A 23482-nucleotide genomic window follows, 5' to 3' on the forward strand; every position below is an offset into this window, starting at 1 on the left:
AGCTACTGAGCACTGGAAAAGTCAGTAGCTTGCGCTGAGCTGGCTGTAACTACAAAATACACACTGGATTTTTTCAAAGAGTAAAATGTCTCATAAACAAGTTTTTTTATATCGATCATATTTTCAAGTTATAATGATTTGGATATATTGGATTAAATATATATGTTATTAAAATTCATTTCAGCTGTTTCTTCTTATTTTTTTATGATGTTGCTTCCAGAAATCTTTATATTTCATATGTGGCTCAGATTATATTTATATTGGACAGTGCTGGCCGAGAGCCTTGAATACTTAATGATGCCACGAGACTAGCCATTCAGAAACCCTAGCAACGTGGAGAGACTTAGGATAAAAAGAATGCTTCACTATTCAGTTGTTGAAAAAGAGGTATAAAATGGAAAGAAATAGGAAGTGCCAGGCTGTTGCTGCTACTCTTGCTCCTTCTCTCTCCCGCCCTTTCTCTCTCCCTTCATCTCTAAAACCTTGAAATTGCCAAGAAACAGACCTGACTGTAGGGCTTCTTGGACATGCATTAACAGTATTGGCAAAAATAAATAGATAAATAAACCTTGGGCTTCCTGGACATCATTATGGTTGTGCTGCTCGTAATTATTAATTTACATTTACCTTCTCCATGAACCTATTAGCTCCTAAGGCCAGTGTATATGTTTTATTCATCTTTGCACACACCCAGCACATAGTAAATGCTCAATAAATACTTGTTAAATTTGAGATGAACAGAGTTAGCCAAGAGCACCTTTTTTGGTTTGTGTTTTCCTCGGCAGCTACCATGTTACTTATTTCCAAATCTGGAGTTGTAAAACCCCACAGTATCTCCAATTAATACAATAAATTATAAAAATTTTTCATAGGAAAATTTTTCAAATAAATATTTTTATTACCTAAAAAATGTGAATCTATGCTACACTGTATTTTCACATGAAAAAAGAAAAAAGGTGATCATAATGATTAGCAAGGAATAACTCAGGGTCATATTGTCCAAAGTTTTCATAATTTTTAGTCTTACTGTCCAACATTTATCAGTTATGATATAAAAAACCAAATAAACAATAAATTAATGGAAAATAATGAATTAAAGCCAAGCCAAGCCTGATGTCAGTGGGTGTTTTGAATACAGAATGAGTCTGTTCTTGGCAGTGGTCCCTGTGTCAAGCTGTTCACTTATTAGTTTGTTTTCACTCAATTTCCTATTTTTCAAAGCAATTTTTAATAAGAATAAGGGCAGATGTTTATCCTGGATAGTAAGTTATAACAGTGTTGGAAAGCAGCAGACATGTTACATCCGGGACGTTTGTATAACAGAATAGTTATTTCTGACACTTAAGAGACTAAGCAGCAGGAAGTCGGCTTCAGATTTTTATCGGCTTCAACTGCTAATGGAACTGATAAAGCTGATTTGTAGGAAAAGTGACGGCAATTGAAATGTGTGCAGATGCATTTACATTAGGCTTTTTTTTTTTTTAACAAATGACTTCAACCTCGATTTCAGAATTTTTCGCTTTGCTAAACAATATCATAATCTGTGAACATTCAAGTTCAAACCAAATGTGTTTGCATTCCTCTCACTGCTATAGCATATTATTTTGGGAAATCAGAATCAAGTGACCTGCCATGAGCAGAAATCATGCTGAGAAATATCTTTGATTCATTTTTTCCACTTCAGTTAATACTAAGTAATGAACAACTGCATTTAAAATAATTTTCCATAACTTTAAACCAATAAATCAAGCAAATATGGAAAATAGTAGAAGAAATTTTTTTTAAATATTCTAAACATATGTGAGAATTTTAATTATCTAATTTTCTTGTTTTGGAAAGTGTATTGAAAGATAGACACACTTGAACAGACATTACCCTGACAAAATTTTAAAATAAGTAAGTACCATTCATAACCCTCTCAAATATCAACAGGCTTTAGTAGAGTTTTAGTCCTGATATTGATGTGAAACTTCTTCTATATACTAAGCACAATTAAAACATAATAACAATGACAGTAAAACCAACCGTAAGACACAGAAGCCATGAAAGCTAGTGTTACTATATTGAACCAAAAAAAAAAATACTTAATTGATGGCCATTTGGGGCAGAAGTATTTATTTATAAAGAGCCAGAGCACACAATCCTAAAGGTTTAAACAGTTATTATTTTTCCATTATTTTTTCAGCAAGACCATTTTGTATACAGGATAAATTAATCAGAATCCTATGTATCTGATTGGATAGTCATTAAATTTTCGCATCCTCTAATCTAAAGATTTATCAATATCAATCTCTCCTTCAATGAGGGATGCTTTCAACAACAGCTCTGCCATTTAGTCATTTAGCTTTCAGGTCTCCCCTGAAAGTGGCCCACTCTATTTGAAAAAGTCTTAGCAATTAGAAGGTTTGTATAAGGAGTGAAATATCCTGCCATTGTATAAGGAGTGAAATATCCTGCCATTGTCTCCCCTGAAAGTGGCCCACTCTATTTGAAAAAGTCTTAGCAATTAGAAGGTTTGTATAAGGAGTGAAATATCCTACCTTATGGAGCTGAAAACTCTAATTAATTGCTGTAACACGCTTTCATTTCTCCCTTTTTTTCCATCTCCTCTTCAATCCACGTCTTAAACAGTGGTATGCTGGGGATATTTTAATAGCCCTAATGCCCAGATGACATCAGTTGAATTAAAATTTCTGGAGGTGGTGTCTAGGCACCAGAATTTGTTTACATCTTCTCAGGTAATTCTGACGTGCACTAAAGTTTGAGAACTGGCAGTAGTGTGCTAGTAAACATTTAACAAACAGCTCTCTGCAAGGAATGAGGGGAGAGGACCACAGAGTCTGATTTGTAGCATTTGCTGATTTCACTGATTTAATACCCCAACTGTGAATTGAGCTTTATGAATTAAAGCTTCACATCATAGGCGGATAGATGATAGATAGATAGATAGATAGATAGATAGATAGATAGATAGATAGATAGATAGATAGATAGACAGATAATAGAAAGAACAGACAGAAGCTGAACTCCTCAGACAAACTGAGCTAGTTTCCTCTACTTGGCTCCTCCTCCTGGACCCCTGTGGTGTTATCTAAAGTACTTTCCTGAAAACCAGAAGACTACATAGAGGGCATTTTAAAAACCACTAACCTATAGGTAAAACCCATATTTCTCATCTCCCTATATGCATTCTCTTCATGACTTGACCACATTGATCTTTTCAGCTTCCTTTCCTCCATTTTATGCTATAAACAGCCAATAACCAATGTACACATCTTATATTCTCCTTCCTCTCCCAAAAACATAAATAGATTTCAAAGACCTTACCCGTCCCATAGAGCAGCCTCTTGTTTGCTAGCAAATTATGTAAAATATAAATTTTCTTTCATTCCAAGAAATCTTTTTTCTGCTCCCTTTTCTGTCCTTAGTTGAGGTTGAAAATAATGTGTTGGTTTTCTTTTAAATGAACGTTTCATCACTAATATATCTACATTACATTAAGAGGAGATACTTAGAGATATTTGGAGCAGTCTAGAAAGAAATACAAAGAAAGAGCAATACCTATGGGTTCTTGGCATCCGTATTACTAAAATCAGACTCTGACTTAGCAAATCTTGAGGGTGAGAAAGATCAAAAGCAGACCAAAGTTGAGTCCCTCAACGCTTTAGAAATCCTTGACCTTGTAGATGGATCCAAAGTAGTTTGGACCACGGGGACTGGAAACAATCCCTACCTCCAGCCCAGCCTTGTTTCTACCCTTTTCTTAATCCATGGCCTTTGTAAATCTAAAGTGATATGTGCTCCACTTAGGACAAGGGAGAGATATAAGTCTCACACAGACTGGACAGGAAGCGGGGAACTGTGAATAAATTCATTAAGTTTGGGGACCAAACATTCTGTTAATTTATGAATCAATCTGGAAAGAAAAGGTAACAAGGAAGATATTTGTTCCACACAAGAGCCCCAGTCCAAGTCAACATGCCACAGTTAAAGGGGCCGGTAAAGTGAGAACATCACGGCTCAGGCATGGATCTGCCATGTACACGCTGTGACCTTGGCTTTTCTGTCAAATGGAACTTTGAAGAGCTAGACCAAGGTTTCTCAGTCCCCTGTTTTCATTGTGGCCACCCTAAAGTACTTTTTGGAGACATTTTCCCCCTAATTGCGGCATCCATGAAATTTCAATACCATCGATGTACTATATATCTGTTTATGTAGTGTATGCATATCTGTGCTTCATACATAAAAAGAGTGAGATTTTATTGCTACCCCTGAGAAACAATTTTCAACTCCTGGGAGCTATATTTCCCTGTTAAGAATACATGAACTAGATAGATGAAAGCTGATTTTACTGTCATGCCTCCCTGACCCAAACAAGACAGGAGATTTGAAAATTAGGTGTAAGTGAAATGCTATGAAATTAAATAATGTTAAAATACAACATCAGAACTAAAAGCTTTTCAAAAGGAATCAGTAAGGTTCCAACACAGCAGACTAAATTTCTAAGACAGAAGACTAAACTAGGCCACGATTTGTATCCAAAGTCTAAAAGATATGTATAGAGTAGAGACTTGTGGGTTTGAATAAACATGAAGATTATACTAACCTCTAACTGAAAATGGACATAGTTGTGAGCAGAGATAAGAAGCAAAGTGAGAAGAAAATAAAGCCAAGTGCTCATAGGCTGTCCTATTATAGACGCAGCAGGCTTCTTCTGCGGGCATTATTTGCATAGTAGGTGCGGTAATTTTTGTATGGTACATCAGATAAAACATAAAAGGCCTTTGAACCTTTGCATTACAGTAGACTAAAAATAGAGAAAATAAAATGCTAAATAAATTACTGAAAACTTCATGGCATTTTATAGCTACGTAAAGTAATTATGCTCCATAACAGGAAAAAATGGGTATAATTTTGTTCATATAGAATCTCTGTTCTTCAAGATGCCTCCAAACATTTTATAGCAAATTAAAGATTGATAGCATAGTGATAACACTAGTGAATCTGGCAGTTATTTTTCACCTGGAGGTAACATACATAGCTTTTTCAAATATGAAAGCAGAAATTCAAATGAGCTTCAGGAATTTAGCAGAGAACGGGTTATTTTCAAATGTTCTCACTACAATCGGGAAAATAGATGTTTTTTGCCAGAAAATTTAGTGGGCAATCTGGATGCTGACTCAGATGCAAAAGGCAGTGCTGGTATCAGGTCGAGTGAGCAGGGGTAAGACAAACAACTGGCACAAAAATTATTTCTCAGCAGACTAGATATGAGTCAAGAAAGCCTTAAGAGTTGGTTAAAATCTTTTGAAATCAGTGAAACGACTAAAAAGGACAGCTGAATTCTAGTCCACAGGGTTAGACAATTAAATGTGATTCAATAGCAAGAAAATTTCTGCCCACAGCATTTAAGTCATTCTTTCAAGTTTTACTCTTGGAATTCTCATATTTGATTGGCTACATCCTCTCTAAAACTATCTTTTATTTAAAAGGCCTTTCTACATGAAAAGGAGTGAAATACTGATACATGTTACAACATGAATAAAGCTTGAAGACATTGTACTAAGTGAAAGAAGTAAAACAAAGACTCAAAAGGCCACGTATTATATGATTCTGTTTTTATAAAACATCTAGAATAGGCAATTCTGTAGAAATAGAAAATAGATAAGTGGTTTCCAAGGGCAGGATACAACGGGGAATGAGGAGTGGCTGCTTAATGGATGTGGTGTTTCCTTTTCGGGTGATAAAAATGTTCTAGAACCAGAGAGTGGTGACTGTTGCACAACTCTGTGAATATATTAAATACCCCGAACTATATATTTTACAATGGTTTAAATGATAAATTTTATTTTATGTGTATCTTACCATATATGCAAAAGAGATATTTCTGCTTTGTCTTGTTTGACCCATTAGAAAATATGCTTCTTTCTTGGACCTTTTAGGGTTTTGTTTCCAGTGGTAGGACTAGGTTTTGTGAGGCTCAAAAGCTTTTGTAAATTAAAGGAGGCATCTACAACAATTGGTTCAAATCACATGTACAAAATACCTGTAGCTTCTCTGGGAGGGGCCTGTGCAGCTGTGGAGCACTGAAGCTTAAGCTCCCATAGCCTCGTGCACACACTTCTCAGTTCCTTCCACAAGAACTGCAAAAGGGAGAGTCACATTTTCTGGCCTGATTACGAACTCCCTAGTGTAGTCCATACTTGCCCACATTCCAAGGGGTGATTTAAAAGGTCACCATGTTCCACACCACGGAATCAATTTGGAAAGACTTCCTTTTTTTTGTTTTTTCCCCTAAGATGAAAAGTCCAAAGACTGACCCTCTTTTCCAAAGCTGGGTGTACATGCTCCGAGCAACGTTGAACCACATGTGAAAAGTGCTGGTCATAGAAATTAGTTAGCATGGATCTTATTGCTGGATTGTCAGTTGCTAAGTCAGTAGCAAGAGTCAGCTTAGTGTGAAGGTAGGAAAAAAATGTTTAGTAAGTCCAAATGAGAATCTATTATGATTAGTATGATGAGTATGGGAAATAAATACATTAGGCTGAGTTACTGGAAGCAATTCAGGTCAAGAAATCATTCAGAGAAAATGGAACAGGTAAGGAAGAAGAGAGACACATAGTTTACCTTCCCCAGACTATGAACTGAAGACAACCGAGACCCAGAGCCCCATCCAGACAAGCAGAGGTCTAAACTGTGCAGGCCCTCTCCCAGCTATCACAGGTATAAGTAGGCCTCTTTTCATTTATTAAAGACATTGCATGAGAAAGGCCACAGAAAAACAGTGAAAAAGAGTGAAACAATACTGGTCTGGTTATCTTCACGTTGGAGTAAACTTGGGGAATGGGGAGGGTATATAAAAAGGATGAAATGTGTGGTTATACATAAAAATGTTTGTATAATCCCACCTTCCCGGAATATCTTAGGTCCTGTGGACTTTCATGTATCCTTCTCACATAAGCAGCGAATGACACTAAAGCAGAGGTATCGTCCATGTGCTCCTCCTAATCCATCTCACTGTGGCTATTGCTGCGTGCATATGCATACGCATATGCCATCGGTATTTACTGAGGATACCAGGGTCCCCGGGGGCTCTTCTAGGTGCTGAACAAAATAGACAACACATCCCCTCCCGCCTTAATGGAGCTTATATTCTAGTGCTGGGAAAGAGAAAATAAACATACTAATTTCATAGACGCATATACTCTCATCCTCAGTAGATGAACTAATTATTCCTCTATTTCTCCTTTAATGCCTTCTTTTATGGTAAACAAATATTTCTTAGTGTACCATTTAAATTTATTTGGGTAGAATTCTTGGTTGACACTTTCTTTTCAGCAATGTGAATATTTCATTCCAGCGCCCTCTCATCTCTATTGTCTCTGATAAGAAGTCAGCTTATTATCATATTGTTGTTGCCTTATATCTGATGAGGGTTTTTTGGTTTTTTTTTTTTTCTCTTCTTACTTTCAAGTTTTTCTTTTTGGCTTTTGCTTTCAAAAGTTTAATTACTGTGTGTAGGTGTGAATAATTTTGTGTTTACCTTACTTGAGATTCATTGAGTTCCTTGGGCTTGTAAATTAATATTTTTCATAAAATTTGGGAAGTTTTTAGCAATTTCTTCAAATATTTTTATGCCTTTTTTTCTATTTGTTCTTTTTCTAGGATTCATTACACATATGACTGTATGATGTGTATTATCACACATGTCTCTGAGACTGTTCATTTTACTTCAATATTTTTCTCAATTCTTCTGTTTGAATAATTCCTATTTATCTTTAAGCTCACTGATTTTTTTCCTTCTGGCCTCTCAAGTTTTCTGTTGAGCCTCTCTAGCAAATATTTCATTTCAGACATTGTACTTTTCAATCACACTTGAAAGAATTTCCATTTGCTTTTCCATTTTTAAAATAATTTCCATATCATTATGGGTTTTTCTAGTCACTGAATGAGTGTCATTATACTATACTGTAACCTTTAAATAGTTTTCTTTAGTTCTTTGAACATATTTAATATAGCTGCTTTTAATTCTTTGTATGCTAAATACAACATCTGAGGACACTCAGAAATATTTTTTATTCTCTACTTTTCTCCCTAAATATGTCTCACAGTTACTTATTTCTTCGCATGTCTCACTTTTTTTTTAATATTGGCCTTTTTAGAAAATGCAAGTTCTGACAATTAAGTTTGAGAACTTGCCACTGTGTGCTTACATTGGCAGCACTGTACAAACAACTCAGTAAGGTTTCATAACCTTGCTATATCAGTGTCTCACAGCTGTGTTCATGTCGACGTGTGGCGGTGTCTTGCTGAGTAGCATTCATTTTTGTTGTTGCTTGTTTTTGTGTGTCGCGAGAATGTCTGAGTTTGAATTACAGCAACAAACAAATGTTAAACTACTTGTTAAACTTGGCAAGAGTGGAAGTGAAATCAGGGACATGTTAGTCCAAGTTTATGCGGATAATGCTGAAAAGGCTGCATGAAAAAGTTAGGTGACCTGAACTTTATGCCAACAGTTCATGGCTCTTGCATCACGACAATGCACCAGCTCACACAGCACTGTCTGTGAGGGAGTTTTCAGCCAGTAAATAACTGTATTGGAACACCTTCCCTACTCACCTGATCTAGCCCCAGTGACTTCTTTCTTTACCTGAAGATAAAGGAAATATTGAAAGGAAGACATTTGATGACATTCAGGACATCAAGGATAATATGATGACAGCTCTGATGGCCATTCAAGAAAAAGAGTCCCTAAATTTCTTTGAAGAGTGGACTGGGCAATCTTCAAACAACATCACTGCATAGCTTCCCAAGGGGAGTACTTCGAAGGTGACCATAGTAATACTCAGCAATGAGGTGTGTAACACTTTTTCTAAGATGAGTTCGTGAACTTAATTGTCAGATTCGTATTTTGTAGCAACTCTGGATTCTGCCTGTTTTCCTCTGGAGGGTTGTTGTTTTGTTTTCTTTGCTTGTTTAGTAAACTTGCCTAGAATAAATTTATGAAGTCTATCTCCCCCAACATGTGCAGCCACTGATGTCCCCATTCAATTATTATTTTCCTTGTTTTTATTTTTAAGCTTGCCTTCCTAGAGGTATCCCTGTATTTGCATAGCTTAGCATCCAGTAAAAGATTGCATAGAGGTTATTCTCCAATGCCTCAAGCCAGTACAGTTTCCATTTTCTACTGATAGATCTGTGTGTGAGCTGGAGAAAATATTAAACTTTAGATCATTTTCAACTCTTCCCCTGCCTTTCAAGTTCCACCGGGTTCTCCTGCATCTCCTCTACACTTCTGAATAGGTTCTGTCAACCAAGGAAAGGTGGGTTCCTTGGGACCTCTCTGGGGTCTGCTCTACATGTGCACAGTCTCAACCCTTATGATTTGTCTAAGAACTGAGCAAATGAGAAAGTTATGTGCTGTACAATACGTGGAATTTTCTTGTTTGCTATTAAGAAAAATTATGTATAATTTGATTTCTCATGGACCACCTCGCATTATACTTATATTCTGATAGATAATAAAGCTCATTACAAAGCAAGGGGATTTCACAGCAGGGCACCACGAAAAACTGTGTATAGTTTAATATACTACACATTTACATCTAGAGGAGACTGATGCATTTGTTAATGTTGTTATTCTGTGCTAAGAAAAAATAAAGAAAAATAAACTTACAAGCTGTTCAGTCATTAAAAACATTTTGGCTTTTCTTTAAAACATTTTGGCTTTTCTTTAATAACCATACTAAAAGGGAGTAACAGATGAAAAAAATCTTTAAAAGTTTGATTTCATAGGAAGGTGCAAAGCAAACCACATAGCTACATCTGATTATTTTTTGATTATGGCACTAAGGAAAAGGAAAGGCTAATATCAACTGAAAACAAATAAAGAAGAGGGTGCTCCCTTTTGAAAAGCACTCTCATGACACCATGCTATAAAATTTAGATTTCAACCAAAAGTAACAAAAAGGCTACTCCTCTAGCCTTCTGTCATCAAATATTCTCTCTTTATCCCTAAGAAATCCATTTATTTATTCAACAGGCATTTTAAATGCTGGATATATAGAGTATATGAGTCAACCTGTGTGTCCGAAGGGAGCAAGGGAGAGGGACGCATAAACCTAAAATGTGGGTGCACTGTAGTCAGTCCTGTGATAAAGGAATAGCACCGGGTGGGGTCAGGGAATGCTTCCCAGAATAGATGACATGAATGGATCCTGAAGCATACGGAGGAATTAGTCTAGCACTTGAAGAAAGGACACCGTGTTCTGGGTATATGGAGTATAAAGCATGGAGTATTTGGAGGAATTGCAAATAGTTTACTAGCTGAAGCATATGATTTTGAAGGAGTAGTGAGAGAGAAAGTAAGAGAAGAAGGCAAGGTCATATCATAAAGTACTTGTATCCCAACCTGAGTGTTTGGGAGCAGTCCCAGTGTGATTGGGAACCCCTGTGGGATTTTAGAGAGGAAAGTGACATTTGGGGCCCTGCCTCGCCTGCGCAGTGAGATCTACCAGTGTATATCTTCTCCACTAACTCAACACGTGTTATGAAGACACTTAGAAATAAGACTAGCCACTGATTTTTGCTGATCCTTAGAAAGTACGGGGACAAGAAATACATTAGTAGGCAGTATGAGTCTGGTAAGGCTCTTAAATTACCTCTATGTTTAGAGGTTAAAGATGCTTGTTTGAAATTTAATTATCAATTAATCATTCCAGAATTGTCTATTCTCTAAATGTCAGTGTCAGTCAATAAATGTAATAACCTGTACTTTCTTATTTTCATTTTAGCTGTTTTCAGCTTAACCTTTAGACAGGTCATAGCTGCTTTTATTTGACATTTATTAACCTTTTATATAGTAATTATTACCAGTAGAGAGCAGCCTGGTAGTGACTTCATGTTTATTTGAACTTCATTTGAAAAAAATTGCACTTGTTCTTCAGAAAGATGCATTAAAAACTCATTACTTCCTAACCTGACTAGTCTATTTGATTATTGGCAAAATTATTTCATCAGTGCATGGTTAGAATGATATTTATTTAATCTTAAATTTTCTCTGGGATTTAACACTTGAAAAGATAGTTATGTTCATTCACAATAATTTGATACATCATTCAAATTACATTTGAGATCCCCTAAAATTAAATCATTATATTAGTAATCTTTATTTGACAGAAGTTGTGTATGGTGTAAATTTCTGTGTTGATTCATTTTCCATAGATTCACACTTTTAAAAAAAAATCTACTGATTTTTACAGCTTTAAAAGACTATTATCTCTGATCAATTTTTTTTCAAAATAATACTTATGTCATTTTCTCAGAGGAACTGCTATGATTTAGGTAGAGAAAGCCCAAAAATCTAAGCAGAAATCATTATTGGAGGCAAATGTTGACCACAGAAAGATAACATGGCTCAAAAATGATGTAATTACTAAATATTTTCAATTCTATTTCCAAAAATTCTCTTCCATTCATAGCTCTCTTCCTTTATGCTGCTGCCACTGTCAGAGAGGGACAATCTCTTTCGTGTCCTTAATTCCAGACTCTCCATCTTCCTCAGAAACAACAGTGATGGTGCCACTGCCTACTTTAAAACCTCTGCTGGCTTCGTGTTGGTCACTGGGAAATGAAAACCCCTTACCTTGGCACAGAGGCCTTCTTGCCACTACCAACCTATTATACAGCCCGTATTTCTAACTTTTCAAGGTCAAGGCCAGTTTCCTATTTGTCTTTTTGATACCATATGACACAGTGCAGAAACATATTAGGACTTTGTATTACTTTCCTATGGTTACTTATATTACCACAAACTTGGTGACTTAAAACAGAAATATATTTTTTCATAGTTCTGGAGGCTAGAAGTCTGGAATCAATATCACTGGGCTGAAATCAAGGCTAGCTCCTAGCCATGTTCCCTTTGGAAGCTGTGGGGCAGGATCTGTTTCTTGCTCTTCCAGCTTCTAGTGGCTGCAACATTCTCTGTCTTGTGGCCACATCACCAGTCTCCCGCTGCATGGTCACCTTGCCTTCTCCTCTTCTGTCTGAACAGTATTTCTCTCTCTTAGGAAGCTGCTTGTGATGACATAGAGGGGCCACCCACATAATCCAAGATATAATCTCCCCATCTCAAGATCCTTCATTATAACTGCAAAGATATTTTTTCCTGATAAGATAACATTACAGGTTCCAGGAATTAGGAGCTGATATCTTTGTGGGCCATTATGTAGCCAACTGCAGGGTTCAATGCATGCTTTGGACTTAATTAACTAACATCTTTTTCCTTAAACTGGTTTAGTCATTCAAAAAACTTGTCATGGAAGTGCCTGAAAAGATATGCACCAAATTGTTCACAGAATTCATCTGTGGTAAGTGGGACACAAAAGAGGGAAAAAGAAAGGACTCAATACTTACTGCTTTGTACACATCCATATATTTTAATAGTTTTTAATATATTTTGCATTATGAACGTAACTAAGCAATAGAAGCTTTATTCATAATTGCCCAACCAAGATGTCCTTCAGTAGGTGAATGGATAAACTGTAGTACATCCAGGCAATGGAAATTATTCAATACTAAAAAGAAATGAGCTATCAAGCCATAAACTACATAGAAAAAAATTAAATGCGTGTTCCTAAGTGAAAGAAGCCAATATGATAAGGCCAATCTGATAAGCAAATATGATATTATGATTCTAACAATGTGACATTCTAGAAAGAGGTAGAAATTAGGGAGGAGGGAGTACAGAGGGTTTTCATGGCAGTGAAATAGTCTGTATGATATTGTAATGATGGATATATGTCATTATGCATTCATCCAAGCCATAAAATGTACACCACCCACAGTGCACCCTAAAGTAAACTATAGACTTTGGGTAGTAATGCTGTGTAAATGTAGGTTTAGGAATTATAACAAATATACCACTGTGGTATATTTATATTTATAACAAATGTACACTGTGATGTGGGATGTTGATAACAGGAGAGGCTGAGCATGTGTGGGAACAGGGAGTATATGGGAACTCTTTGTACTTCCTGTTCAATTTTTCAGTGAACTTAAAATTGCTCTAAAAACTAAAGTCTATAAAAAATAAATTAAGCAAACAGATACATGTATTTAGTACATAAGAATTAGGTATACAAAATGATTGAAGATGCATTTTGTGACGTTGAGAGGCCTCACCTATAAACAAATATTCAATGCACTATAATACATATAAGGAGAGAAGAAATGCCCAGAAGGTAGAGTGGTAATAAAACCTTGGTCATCACAAAAAAACATGTAGAATGGACATATAGATTCAGGATCCAGAATAAAGTAGGAAATGGTTGGCGTCATGAAAATTACAAGGACAATTTAAGAAATTATGGAGGGCAGCTGTTCCAATTCAGTGCACCTAGTTTTCCAAGTAACATAGAGGATAGTCGGACAGAGAGATGCATATCCCAGTAATGTGATAAATACTAATACAAAAATTGCACAAAGTGCTTTGCAAGGTGTAGAGCAGAACACCATGCACCAAGTATCAATCCCAGGAGAGGATTCCAACACTTCTGCCCATTGCGTCACGGTATCAGAGTTGCCAAGAGAAGCACAGTACAGTCAACAACTGGAGAGGCAGCGCTTTACTTACTCATTCTTTTTTTTTTTTTTTTTTTTTTTAATTTATTTATTTATTAGTTTCAGGTGTACAAAACAAGGTAATACTTAGACGTTCATCATTTATATCCCTCATACTGTGAACCCCCCTCCCCCCATCCACTATCCCTCCGACCTCACACTGAACCATCACATTATATATATAAAATTATAGTTGGCATTCATTAATGTTTAGCTTCTGATGTACAATGCCATGATCATTCTTTACTCTTCTCTACAGAAGAGATAGCAAGATCAGCTCCAATAGTGTGCATTTGTGTCTCCTGGCTAGCAGCTCCCTCTCCCCTCACCACAACAGCTGACACAGGGCAATTGACCTACACTAACCTCTCTTGTGCTGCAGCAGAAGGACCCCAATTCCTCCCACCTGGAGTCTGAAATTCTGAAAGCTCAGCCCATGACTAAGGGCCCTTGACGTACATGCTTCAACAGAACAAAAAGAGCATTCATTGAGCACGAAACAGGGAAAGATTATTTCCGTACAAGTTAATACACCCAGTACAGGCTGTGTGGGTTCTTTATCTTTTGGTAAGAAGTGTTTCAGGCCCAAAACCCATTCTTATGCAGTCCAGTGCAAGTTGTAGAAGTTGAAAGACTGCATGCAAGAGATTGCCTTTCCCAGCAAAAGACCTAGCAATTCTATTGAAAGCTTTCTGAAAAAATAAAAAATGACAACTGATCTCACTCCTAAAGATGAAAGAATTATTCATGTGAAGAAGAGGAAGATTTGGGGGGAAGAGGGTATGCTAAGCAAAGGGCAGAGCTCAGGAAAAAAGGCACAGAAGTGTGGCTGGGTACTAGGAAAAACATATCATTGAAGGAAGAATTAAGTTTTTGGTTTAGGGTAGCAGAGAATGAGGTTGAAAAGTGTCTAAGGGCAAGCAGAGGAGACAAGACTTTACCTTGTAAGTAATGAGGTGATTGCTATTAGGTTGGTGCAAAAGTAATTGTGGTTTAAAAGGTTAAAAATAATTGCAAAAACCACAATTACTTTTGCACCAACCTAACAGATGCAACTTACTGAAAGATGCCAGGTAGATTGGGGACAGAATAGGATTAAGATCAAAATAGATAAAACCCAACATTAGTCTTAAGGTCATCCAGAAAACATATAGATTTACAGAATGACTGGAACAGGTTAACCAGCTCTATCCTAAAGTTATTGTTTTTATTCATAGGGGGTTTACTTTCTGGTTCCAGCTCTGCTTCTAACTAGCTGTGATGACTTCATAGTTTTCAGTGCCTTCATCTCTAAAATAAAACAGGTGTTAAATGATTCTTTATGCCTCCTAAATCAAAAATGCTTATTTGATGATTGTGCCTCCATTGTCTCATATTATGCACTAATGGATAGATTGATACAATTTTAGTTGATTTTATTAACAACTCAAGCAAAATGAAATCATTGAGATTGAGGGAAAAGATGACATTTAAATTTTAAATAAGATATATCTAAAAGTATTTATGCTCAACACCCTGTTTTTTTTACAAAAGCCAGCAACAATAAATTTCATTTCTCTTTTAGTTAAGATCCTTTAAGTTTGGGCCACTTAAGAGTCTGAATATATTCTTATTATACTCCATGCACAATATAAATGAAACTATTAACATTTCCTTAGAATACCGCAGTGTATTTGCATATTTGAAGCTTAGATGCATATCTAATTGGTCCTGCATATCTAATTGTAGATGCAGTCTCACAGACAGGCCCTTGTCCCATCAATTTGTTTCTAGGTCAATTGTTTACAAATTATTGGAATAAATGAGCCAGACAGTGTTAACATACCTGCCCTCCCAATGTCTGATTTGAAGGAGAATAAAAGCAATTAGGTGCTTAATTATATTCCATTAGCAAAAAGTAAGAAAACAACCTTTTCTGCCAAATATAAAAGTTTCTTCACCTTCTATACCCAGATTTAATTTTCTCAGGTACAGTTTCTTTCTATGGTAATAGTCAACACTCTGAAACTTTTGCTATTGCACTTTTTGCACTTTGGGAAAATGTCAACGCTCAGTTTTATAGCATTTAGTTTAACACTTTTGGGGGCATTTTCAATTTTTCATCATTTATGGTCATCTCCCAATGTGTGATAGGCACAATTAAGGTAGCAGTCAGAATAAAAGGTCAGTGTATAGAGTGAAGTGTTATAAGACATCTATAAAAATAATGGACTAAAAAAATTCAAAGCAGAAAGTAAATTCTTTAACACCTCACCATTTCTGTATTACCTTATTACCAAATTCCTAAAGAGTTTATAATTTTGAAAATATGCTATGTTGCAGCTTATATAGCATTATGTATTTATGGAATCTTCCAAATATTTAACACAATAATTTAAAGTAATAATATCAAATTATTTTCAGTGTGTAACGATATATGTGCAATTTTTTCTCTTTTTGCTTAGTCTGTACAAATTATAGCATTTCCAACGATGACTTGATTTCATATTATCTAATCTAGAAAATGGAGAATAAGTCTTGATTTATATACAAAATATCTTAAAATACAAATTTAAAATATGTCAAGTTTTAATCCTGTAAGATGGACTCAAAAGAAAACTTAATGCTCCTTGAAATAAAACAGGTTTAAGATGATGCATGTATTACCTATGCCATTAGATAAAGAGACGTTTCCTTTAACTCAATAAAAAGTGTATAGATTATTTAGACACTGTTAAATCAAGGCATGAAAAAAAGCACTGAGCATAAAGTTTCTTTTTTTTATCCTAGATACCAGGAATCTCAGAACTTTTAAGTTCCTTTATAGGCCTTGAAGCCATGCCATGTAAGAGATGTTTCATCTGAAGACAGCTTAGTTTGAAAAGACTGTCAGTCATTCACTTATTATTCAACAAATGTTTGACATTAACAATATACCATTCACTTTGGAATAAGACCCTCCCAAATGAGTACAATTATAAACAATGCTTACATCTAAAAAATATTGGAGAAAGTCAGTTCAATATAAAGACTCTCTTTTTACTCCCAAAGTGGGTCAGGCTCTTGCAATGGAAATATTGTGGGAGGGTGGAAACCAGGTCACTGGAGATGTGTATCATAATCATCTAGGAACTTGTTAAAAATACACATTCGCAGTTCCCATACCCACAACTTCTGCTTACAGTGGCTCTATGGTGGGATCTATGGATCTGTATTTTTGACAAGCTCCCATAGCAATTAGGATGCAAAACTAATTTTAAAAACAACTAATCTAAACTAAAATCTTGGAAAGATATAGTTATGTCTTTTGTGTCTTTCTATCTTCAAGGCCAATCGGTGCCTGACACGTGTCAGAACTTCATAAATATTCACTTAATGTCTGAATGGATAAATGAATGGCATCAATTTGTCAAAGAAAAGATAAATTACTTCCAGTCATGGATATCATGAAGAAAGTAACATTGAAGTATTACTTAAGTTATGAGAAGAATGTTTAATTCACAACATAAAAAAGAAGTAAGCAATGAGAATAGATTTTCATGGAGCAGCTACAGGACAATGGGCAGATATTTTGGGACTAAAGAATATTCAGCCTCTCAAACCATACCACAAAAGAAGTAGCCTACTTGGCTAGCAATTGAAGTCCGCCCTAAAAAATTACTCCTAGACATTCAGTGCCTCATGGAATATGTGCATCACCACTGCACTACAAAAAAAAAAAAAAAAAAAAAAAGTTTTTTTGCTATTTATAAAACATAATTTGTGATTAAGATATTGGAGGATATGTAGGACATTAGATTTCAATTTAGAAACTACTCTTAAATTTGTGTTAATTTAGCCATATAATTTAGCATAACACCCAAATGGAAAGAACCGGCAAATACAAATTTAATGAAAATGGAAATGCTCTACATAACCAATAAAGTATTTCTTCATAGGACCAATGTTGAGGATTTACGATACATCATTTTCATAAGAGTTAATAAATTAATATTCAATCTCCACTAACAAAAGTTGTAGTTTCAAAAAGAAAATAATATCCTCATGAAAGAAAGACTTCTTTCCAGGAATTGGTGTGGTATAGATTGATCTTTCACTACATTAATAAAGTGATTCTGATAACTTAAATGTAAAAATGTGTCCAAAGTATTCTTTATTGACCTACCTAAGATTTCAAAAATCAGGATTTGATGTACTATCAGAAAAATAGAGATAAAAGAAGCCTTTGTATTCTTAATACTTGCAAAACTTGTTTATATTTTTGTTCATCAATAACCAAACTTGGTCAAGACTTTTTAAAAATATATAGTTAAAGATAATTTACATACAATAAAGCACATGAATCTCACTTGAACCTCTCAATAAATTTTTACACATGGATATACCCATGTAACCACATCCCGATCAGGATATACAACATTTCCAGGACCCTAGAATGCTTCCTTGTGCTGCCTCCCAGTCCATATCCATCTTTTTATTTACTTGATAGAAACTTTACATATACCTCTTTTAGTGGTAGGGACACTTGAGGAGATAGTTTCAGGTATATATGTTCTTAAGAAAAAAAATATTACATTCTACATTTTATTATATCACCTTAAAAATGCATAGTATTTTGTGTTAATTCCTTTAATACACGTGTATTGGGTAACCATTATATGCCAGCCATTGTTCTAGGCTCTAAGAACAAAACTTTTCAAAACATAGAGAGAATTCTGCTCTCCAGGAGTTTACAGTCTAGGTGCTAGACAGTAAATGAGTAATCAACTAAATTGATAAGAAAAAACAGGATTTGAGTCAAGATGGCAGAGTAGGTGAATGCTGTGCTTACCTCCTCTCATTACCTCAAAATAACAAATTACAGAAAAACCATCATTGGGACGCATCTGAAGTCTAGCTGAATCAAAGTTTTACCTCTAAGGATATACCGAAGAAGAAACCTCGAGACTGCTAACAGGGGCAGAGACACAGAATGGGCTGATCTCACACCCATAAGTGACCATTAAAAATCAGGAGGAATATCTGAGCTATGGAGATACCCTACCAGAGGAGCAGGGTGTCACAGTCCCGCACCAAGCCCAGTGTTCCAGTGCCGAAGAGAGAAGTCCCCATAACTTCTGTTTGTGAAAACCAGCAGAGATTGTGAGATGAGGAAAGAGATGGAGGGTGGCTCCAGTCCCAGATGCTCCTCTTAAAAGGACTGCATGTGGACTTACTCACTGACAGACTCACTCGCTCTAAGCTCCAGCACTGGGACAACAGCTCAAAAGGCACCAGGGACACACAGAGAGGAACTGAGTTGTCTGGCTTCAGAGTGAAAGCAGCAGAAGCAACTTTCTCCTGGACGGAGGAGCTGGTGGGAGCCATTGTTTCTTTATTGAGCCCTCCCCCTTCCTATGTGCAGACACAGATAGCAGCCATATCTGAGTCTCCATTAATCTGGCTTGACACCATTTTTTCACCCTGCCCTGGTAATTCCCTGACTCCCTGCCCCACCCAACTTTCCAGCATACCCAAACCACTTCCAGTGGATTTTCTACATAAGCAGCCTATCTTGGCTTATGCTGCAGACTTCCATGAAATCTCTCAAAGGCTCACAAAACCCAAACAAGCAGAATCTGGCTTTGGCATGTCCCATTCCTCTTGCTGAGCCCTAAGCCCAGCAGTAGTGGCAGAGAGCTCCGGTTCACACCGGGCCTCTCAAAGAACCTCCAAGCCCAGCAGGGGTGCAAGCCATCTGTGGGTTCCTTTGTGGCTCATGCCAGGTGGTCCTGGACAGGGCACATGCTGAGGCTGAACTTGGCCTGTGGCAGGGCACCTCCTAGGAAGCCCCGGGACTGGTACACCTGGTGGCCAGCTTTGGACCAAACTGGAGCATCTCCAGCCCCCTCCAAGGATAACACACCCAAAGGGCAAATAGGGCAGGCATCAAAACCCTGCTAAAGTGAATCCTGATCAATATGGTCAGCCCCTGCACAACAGTGCATCTACTGTAGTCACAGCCAGTCCTCACAACCAATCAGCCTGAGGGTCAGTTTCTCCCATTGATGTGCAAACAGCAACCAAGGCTCAACTACAGCAGGAGGGCACACACAACCCACACAAGGGACACACATATAGCACCGGGCTCAGGTGACCAGGAAGACTGTATGACTGAACCCCACAGGACACCTATTACATAAGGCCACTCTACTAAGACCAGAAGACATAGCAGCCCTACCTAATACATAGAAACAAACACAGGGAGGCAGCCAAAATGGGGAGACAAAGAAACATGTCCCAAATGAAAGAACAGAACAAAGCTCCAGATAAAGAACTAAATAAAATGGAGACAAGCAATCTACCAGACGCAGAGTTCAAAACGCTGGTTATAAGGATGATCAATAAACTCAGGGAGAATTTCAACAAAGAGATGGGAAACATAAAAATGGAGATAGAAAACACAATGAATCAGTCAAAAATAAAGAATAGAATAACTGAAATGAAGACTACATTAGAGAGAATCAACAATAGATTAGATGAAGCAGAGGATTGAATCAGCAATTTAGAAGATAAGGGAGCAGAAAACACCCAATCAGAACAGCAAAAAGAAAAATGAATCTGAAAAAATAAGGATAGTTTAAGGGGCTTCTGGAACAACATCAAGAGTACCAATATTTGCATCATTGGGGTTACCAGAAGGAGAAGAGAGAGAGCAAGGAATTGAAAACCTATTTGAAAAAATAATGACAAAAATTCCCTAACCGGGCAAAGGAAATAGGCATAAAAGCCCAGGAAGTGCAGAGAGTCTCAAACAAGATGAACCCAAAGATGCCCACACTAAGACACATCATAATTAAAATGCCAAAGGTTAAAGTCAAATCTTCCCTTCATGTATACAAATGACCATCGGTGTCTTCTGCTTCTGGTGAGAAGAAGATGGCAAGCACTCTTGAGATGAAATTCAAGATACTTGCCTGACTGTAGGCTCATATAAGGGTCCTGCTCATGTAGGCCAGGCTAAGCTATGATGTTTGGTAAGTTAGGTGTATTAAATGCATTTAGACATAAATGATATTTTGAACTTACAATGGGTAGATCTGGCCGTCATGGAGCATCTGTAAATAAGAACACCTCAAAAGTGATCAGTGGTTATAAATATATTAAGAGTAATGTAATACATAGAGATGAGTATTTTGGGGGCAGCATTAGAGGAAAGTCTCCTCTCAGTAGATAACATTTTAGCTGAAACATTAATCAGAAGGCACCAGTCATGCAAAGGTCAAACAAAAGGGCAAGAGGGATCCAGTCAGAGCACAAAGCGCCCAAATGGGGAGTAAACACAGCATGTTTGGGAAACAGAAAGATCAGGACCATAGCTTAAGTTCCCCCCAAACACAGAGGTTTTATCACAGGCTTATGTACAAGCAACATAGTGGAGGTGATGCCAAGGAGCAAGTGAAGAGCTGAGGACAGGGAAACAGAGCAGGGAAAAAGTTAACAGAAGCGGAAGTTATTGAGTCACCGCTCTGGGTGATATGGGCTAAATTCTACAGGGACCTGCTAAGATGCTTATAGTGTTCAACTAAAGGGTGAAAGGTAGAAGCATGTTTTCACTAGCTTTCGATTACCACTGGTTCAGGGATGTCCCATGGGGCATTAACTCTACTCTTTCAAGATATGTTTACACAGGGGAAAAAGGGACCTGTGAGAGTCCTAAGTCCAAGATAAAAATGATTTGCCCTCTTGTGATGAGAAGTTGTCAGAGTGCCAGGAGTGAGTTCCCAGGGAACTGTTTAGGTCTGAAGTCAGTGGGCCAAGCACACAACAGGGTAAGTAAGCAGGAACATAGTGAGTCAGAGAGGGAAGCAGGGGCCACATCATGCCCAGCCCTCTGGGCCCTGGTAAAAAAGAAAAAGAAAAGAAAAGAAAGTTGGATTTTGTTCCAAATGTAATAGGAAGTCATTTCTTTAAAAGCCAGGGAATGTTGTGACTGATTAGTGGCCAAAGGAATTCGTTGAACAAAGTAAGGTGAACACTATGTTATGATGTGTAGTATAGTAGAAATTTTTTACAGAATATTGCCTTGATCGACTGATGGGGGGCGGGAATCACACTAATTATGTTTAAGTTAAATGTTGGACTATTTTGATATAAAATCAGAGACATCCTTGCACGACCTAGCCTTCATGTGGTGTTTCAAATCTCCTCCCCTTTTCTGAACTCTAGGCAAACATGGCTGCTTTCAAGTTCTGGGTTATGTCGGGCTTTCTCTCATATCTTGGCCTTTGCCTATGTTGTTCGCTATGTGAGATACACCCCACTCTTCACCTATGCTAGTTTCTAATTTTTTATATTTTGTTTAATGATTAGTTCCACTGAAAATTCCCCTCTGACCAGTCATCTCAGGGATGCCCCTGCTGTACCCTCCTGCAGCACAAGATGATATCCTTTCTTAGTAGTGAACATCATTTGTAATTTTATATTCAATTGCTTAATTCCTACCTCCCTAACCAGATTATAAATTCAATACAAAATGGGACAGTATCTGTGGGGACAGAGCCCCAGAGATCAGTTTCCAGGCTCTAGATCTCACATGGAAAAGTGCTGGCTCGTGTAGTAGATGGCCATCAGCTCTGACTAGTTGGCCGTCAGCTGTAACCAGTGAGCCATTAGCCACTAATATAACTTTTGTGGCTATGCTGGGGGTTTGGTTGGTTGGTTGGCAAAGAAGCAGACAGCGGATTGTGGATCATGTGGCTCCTGCTTTCTGTGTCTCCAACCCAGCAACCAGTGAGACTATGGTGGTATGACTCCCCTATCTATGGCTCCGTTGGTGTTCCTTTTTGGCCTCACCATATCCTGCGTTCTGGTGCAGGGGTGGGACCATAGACCCTGCATGACAGTATCTATTTTATTCACCACAGTGTTACAGTGCCGAGCAGTGCCTGGCACAAGGAAGTCTAGTAAATGTTTGTTGAGTGAGTGACAAATGAGTGATTCAAGATACAAGCAAATTAGCTATAGTTGAGGCATGGTAGAGGGATGTAAAGCTTGCCCCCTTGCTCCTCGTAGAGGCTATGGCACACCTTCAAGAAACTTTAGTGGAAAACCAAACACAGTGTGCCAGCCTTCCTTTTGGCAAACGATGTATCCCTGAAAAAAGATTTGTATGAAGCTATTTATTGGAAACTTGAGTGACACCTTTTGTAATAAAGCATCCCTTAAATTGTCTGTTTTATATATGATGACATGCCTTCATACCTAGAGTTTTCCTGAAGGCATTGGGATAGTCACTAATAATACTTTTGACAATAAATGAGTCCTGAGCAACTTCCAGATGAGCTAGCTCTTTTTTCTTGTTTTAGAAAGAGATAACTTGATTTGAGATATCAGAGGTTGGAAGTAGCTGCAGGATTTTTCAATTAAAAGTTCTTATGAGTCTCTTTTTTCTAGTGTGAAAGGCTAAATCAGTTTCAGGAAAATGCTGACATAGTATTAAGATAAATTGTGTCCTGTCTTTAAAAATTCTGTGGAATAATTAACTTCTCTAGGTCCCAAGGATAACAATAGCTTCCACATGTGATTAAACTTCCAAATAACTCTTTGTCCCCTGACCCACATTTTTTGTTTCTATTTTACTTTAGATTTAAAACAAATGAGATAAATCAAGATTTTCTAACCCATTTTACACTTTCATGTAGACAAAAATCTATGTCAAAACTTCAAGTCTATTATATGAAAGATAGAAATAACTTCTCCATGCTGAAGACTAATATTTTGTATAAATGTGGCATGGAGGGAATGGGAGAGAGATTAACTTTAAATTAATTCAGAAATTAATTCACTTTAAGATTTAATGAATTCTGAGAAAAAAGGATTTAAGTATGTATCTATTCTAATA

Source organism: Rhinolophus hipposideros (genome assembly GCF_964194185.1).
Source record: "Rhinolophus hipposideros genome assembly, chromosome: 3".
NCBI classification, from domain to species: Eukaryota; Metazoa; Chordata; class Mammalia; order Chiroptera; family Rhinolophidae; genus Rhinolophus; species Rhinolophus hipposideros.